Source organism: Protomyctophum bolini, assembly GCF_963924005.1.
Source record: "Protomyctophum bolini genome assembly, chromosome: 18".
NCBI classification, from domain to species: Eukaryota; Metazoa; Chordata; class Actinopteri; order Myctophiformes; family Myctophidae; genus Protomyctophum; species Protomyctophum bolini.
This window is the reverse complement of record NC_137879.1, coordinates 29370915-29376779: the sequence shown is the minus strand read 5'-3', so window position 1 is coordinate 29376779 and position 5865 is coordinate 29370915.

Sequence of the window (5865 nt, the reverse complement as noted above, 5' to 3'; positions counted from 1 at the left end):
GTCTTGGTAAATTGGGTTGATTTGTGATTTCTTCCTAAACATTTTAAATAAAGGATTAAACTAGAGAAATAATTATTTTATGGAAGGGCATACATGTAATGAATATGAATTAATAGTATAATAAAGAGTGCCATAACTTAATCTGTGATTATATATCAAATATGTATTGGCAGAGTTGGGTTCAAATGCATAAAAAAGAAACGGAACATGAGAATAAAATCATTAAAATATACAAATAAAAATACTAACTTGTTGCTTTTATTTACACAGGAGTAGTAGCAGCAGAGATGTACCTACTGTATACTGTGGTACATCAGTTTATGGAAGGACTCCAGTATACTGGTGCAATTCTTCGGTCTGCTGGCTACAGGTATCGTTACAGTACATGTTTTTTCGTATATACTGTCCCTCAACATCAAATATCTTTGCTGATAACTGCCGAAGTTTACATTAGATCAACTATTTTCACTGGATGTTTGTTTGTTGATGGGTGTTGATACTCACACTGTAAACAGCAGATGGCCACTGAAAGAACTATGGTGATTATAACGGTCATGTATTATGCTTGAGTTTCACATAGACTACATCCCCTGCCTCCAGCAGAAGTGAGGCTCCATTCGATGAGTTAACAAAATAGGTAGGTTGATGTCCATAGGCAACAACTATATGCTGGCTGTTTTTAAACAAGTAGGCTACTGTGGCATGACTTGCTCCTTCACCCAAAATGAAGAAATTGAATTGGTAGACACCTTTCGCCAGTGTAGTGAAGACACCTGTGTTTGGAAAATAGATTTAGTCCTACTGCCACGACCACGTGCTTGTGTTATCTAAACATATTTATTTTCCCCTTCTTAGTTCCTCCATAAAACAAGGCTTAATTACAGGACAAGATCACAAAGCTGTTTACAGTATGTGTTGTTTAACTTGTTTTGGATCGAACTGTTGGATGGACAAGTTTCATGTTAGTTAGATTTTTGAGATATCTGACACGCAAGTGGAAAGTCTGACTTTTGGGTGGCACTAGCAGTGATTCCAAACCTGTAGGCCGTAAAGGTTATTGTAAGAGGGTCCCCAAAAACATTGGCAAATCACTTCAATTTTAATGATTAACATTAAAAGTACGGAAGGCTTTGGAGTCTCTTGCGAGGAGAGTTTAGCAGCATTTGCTACGCTCCTCACGAGAGACTCCAAAGCCTCCCGTATGTGACAGGATATTTCATTTGGCCTTACAACCCAGATATTCTCAGCGATATCTGATAACCCAGATATCGGTGTGTCAAATTCTTACCGGACACCACTGTGGGTCCTATCCCAGACAACCAGCTCTAGTTTTAGTAGTATTTTTATGTGATTAACATTCAAATTAAAATAATGTGAGTGTTAAAAAAGAGAGAATGCTATTATTTTTTCTTCATGGCATTTTCTTTAAAACCTTGAAAAATTAGTTTTCATTGTGATACCGATGATGATCATAGCGACGGTCAATATGACCATGGGCTAAAAACGGCCATAGCCACTTGCCCAAATGTGATGACCTCATCACATTTGTGAAGACGGCTATGGTCGTTTTTAGCCCAAAGAGTGTTTTTCGTGCAAAACTAATGCTTGCAATTGATTCAGAATCATGAATAACCCCTAGTGTGACATGTCACATGCTACTTAAAGCATAATTCAAATTTGAATTTGCCATGATCCAAAATTTATATAATAATTATTATTATTTTGGATGACCCTGAGGATCATAAAAAACCTTTAAAAACGATTACTATTGCAATTTCTTTTGGGTCAAATCTTAGATTGACTGGCCTATAAGGGCATAGGCCAAAGTGGCAGGCCTCATCGCTCACAGCACGACCAGAGGAAAGAGCCCAGGAGGATTGCACGACCGCGTTGCTCACCGACGATGTGCAGCTCAACAAGGTGGAGAAGCAAGGTACACAGCCATGCAGCAAAATAACATTGACAGCTACAGTATGTGGTGACAGAAGCTTGCCCAGTTTAGCAGCTAAACTATTTGGATTGGCATTGGACAATCACTTGGGGACAGGGGTCCATTGCCCCTGTCGTCCAGGTTACCCCAGGAGCCCACATAGCATAGCAGAGCTGGCTGTCAATGGTGGCGTAATGACGATATGTTTCAATATTGGTTAGCTAATAACATATGTATATGTAAGTTGAAAAGTACTATAGCCTACTGTGGTCGGCTGGGTTTTTTATGCGTATGCTCGTGGTATATATACTGATTTTGAGTGTGACGTAATGAAGATATGTATCAACACCTTACTTGCACGCTCTGCTTGCGTAAGTAATACATTGAAAGGCATTCTCTGTGATGCTTTGACTGTATGTCGGAAAGTCCTCTGTGCTCTTTTTATGTCTCAAAAATAAATCAATCAATCCTGCAATCTTACTTAAAATGAGAACCTTTGTAATGCACTGTCCAGCAGCCATCTTTGATTAGATTAAATAGAGTAGCGTTGTCCTCTAGTCTCTGCATAAGGAATCAGCTCCGTATGGAAGAGGGACAGTGAGCTATGGGCTTAACAGGAGCCAGTCATCAGATCATTATTATTATTGGTTGAAACAAGGCATTGGCTAAGTTGGCATGCCATGGGTGGACTGAATAGATTGTCATCATATGTCTAAACCAGTACAGAGATGGGACAGGGTTTTGAGCTGGTTTTGGAATTACTGGGATGCGGCCAGACCTAATAAACTGAGGCAAGCTTTCGCCGGACTTGACAGCCAATCAGCACAGCCGTGAGAGTGATGTTGAACTAATTTGAGTGTTGACGTCAGCAACATGCTCTTGAGGTCTTCATATAAGATAGAACCTGCATGTTTTGTCCATGCATGCCACAATGATGAGCCAGCCTCCCCAACTCTTGGTTTCCCATCAGAGGAAGCAGCGCTTGAACAAAAAGATATGGGATGCCCGTTGTATCAAGTTTACATCGATTTATGGGAAGACCGTCAGCGGCTATTCTGGAATGTCAAAAAGAGGACCACTGTGGACTTCTAAAGGTATCGGTATCAACCCCTTGTTGTATAGCAATGAGGTTCTGGCGGAGAGGAATGCCAAACTCTCCCAGCAGATAAGCATGATGAGGGCCAGTGGATCGGATTACAATGGAGGAATGAACCCGTCCTTCTCTAGAATGCTGCCCAGTTATGAACCAGGTCGCAAGTTAGGAGAGATGGCTGACTGGAGAAACTATGAACCAGAAGATTACAAGGGAACAGCAGCAGAGATGACACAGATGACAGAGACGCAGGAGGACAGAGGAGCAGAGTCGAACCAGATCACACCCTTCAATCCTTTCTCCAGGTCGTCTTCGGATGGGCTGTCCAGCAGCACCTCTGGAATGGATGAGGAGAGCCAGCTGATGGCAGAAAATCAGGCTTTGGCACAGGAGCTCAGCACAGCTTACAGGGGATCAGCACAGCATATTAACCAGGTCATCGCAGAGAATAGCAAATTGGAAGAGGAGAAACAGGAGCTGATTCTATACATGAAGGATATGATGAACAACGCAATGGCCATGTTCCAGGAAGTGAAAGATTCCTTCCCGAACGAAAAGGTCTTGTCAAAATTGGAAGCTGCAACAAAGGAGCCGACCACCAAGGAAGTGAAAGAGAACCTTGTAGGTGTCTTTGAGAAAATATTTAACTCGATGACGGATGATCAGAAGCGAACCAGGGAAGATTTCGAAGAGCACTTCAAGGAGGTGATGTCAGAACTCCAGTATTTCAGGAATGAGATGGCTGCGAGAGACAAGGAACAGGAAGAGGAGAGAAAGGAACTAACTAAAGAAAACAAGGCTTTGCAGGAAAAGTTTAACAAAGCTGTGCAGAAGGCTAAGGACACAGAGGAAAAACTGGACACATTAAGGACTGAGTTCCAGGATGTGAAAAAAGCCCTTACCTCAAGCCAACAGGCCCTGAAGGAGACTAGAGAAGAGAATGCCAGAATCCTTTCAAATCTGGACATTACCACAAATAAATTGATGTCCAAAGAAGCCAATTGGGAAGAGGAGAAGGAAAGATTGCATGATGGCTACAGGGATGAGTTGGCTGAGAAAGACAAGACCTGGAAGAAGCATGGACAAAAACTGGTCCGGGAAAATAATGCGTTGGCTGAAAGGTGTAACTCTATAACGCAAAAGCTAAGCAAAAAAAATAGATTGCTTGAAACTACAATGAATGAATTGAAGCAACTGAACGAGGCCCTCGAGGCAAGAAAAGAGGCCTTGGAGGAAAGTATAGAAGAGAATAGAAAACTAAAGGAAGACTTTCTTCAAAAGCAGAGGACAACTGACACAAAGTACATTAAAGAAATGGACGCAAAAGACACTAGAATCAAAAACCTCCAGATCAAGCTCCAGGACGTGACTGAAGAACTGGAAAAAAAGAAGAAGAAACGGAAGTAGAGACACCCTCAAGACAACTTTTATTTTATTTTTTTGTTATTTCTTTACAATTTATTTCTGTGTGATGTAGGCCAACAGTGGGGTTTTTTGCAGTAGCCTGGGACAAAAGGATGAAGATTACTTTTTTGTAGGAAATTAAGATCTAACTGATGACCAGGAGGCAGTACTGGCTGCAAGGACTAACTGAAAAGATAACTTTGACTTGAGAAGATTCTTATGGCACATATTGTTATTTGTGCCAGGTGTAACCGTATATTCTGTATGTACCGACTGCTACATTAGTCTCCCATTATATTCTGTAGATTCTTTTTTTCACAGCATAGGTCTGTATGAGGCGAACCGTGCCAAGGAATGGCCCTGCCGGGGCAGCCAAATCTACAAGCTCACGAGGCAGCTGCTCTCTTCTGGTGCACCCAGTGATACCAAAGATGTTTGACATTATCTTGAGCCTTCTTTGAGCCCAAAGAAGCTAGCCTACCATGCACACTCAACGGTAGGATACAACAACAAATGGGGCCCAATAGACTGGCTAAATTATTGTTTTTATAAGATCTCATCTCACAGTTAACGGAGAATGGACTGCCTATGTCGACATAGAGTCTGTTGAGTGATGATGGGTGGACACAGGCTTGATCAGCCAGATGCCATGTTAGAACTTTTTATACTATGAAATAGTGCTAGTTATGTCAATACTGAATGGGGTTAAATATTCAATTTGCCTACACATTTTAAAATCCTCATCTGCTTTACTGTGCTTACTAAAATGTAATCAGCCGGACAGATAACCTATTGTGGCTTCATTGACATTACCTGAATGAATCCCAACCCGCATCCTATGAAAGGAACTTGTTACTTGTGAGGTGGTGAGTTAAATCTCTATTCCCTTTGTTCCTGTTTTTCATTTTTCTAAATTAGTATGTATTCTGTTGGTACAGAATAGGTTAACCATTCCGTGTGAACACCAACATTGCCTTGTGATTGGCTGATCACCCCATAGCGATGATTTGATTGGCTGAGCAATGTACATATTGAACAGAGCCATTAGAAGAGTTACGATATAGAGGGGGCAGAAACCGAGCGCTTGAGCGCTGTTCATGCAGCCTGAACTGAGACAAGCTGGAGTTGGAATACATTGTTTTCAACGAGGGCGGCACAAATAAGAGATATTTTAAGCATGACAACTGTTTAAAGTATTGTACAGTAACAACTAAAGTCTCTTTAATGTTTATGTTGTACTATTACTACAAAACAATCTAAAATAAAGGGATTTAAGATCATTAAAGCTGGGCAAGCCGGGCTGTTGCCTGAGTCCAGTGCATTTCTGCCCAGTTGGTTATCCCCATTCTCAATAGAAGTCTATGTAGGAGAGCCGCCATTGTACTGGCCCCATGAAGTGAACGCAGTTTGTGCAACTATGTCTGTATCTAAGGCTCTG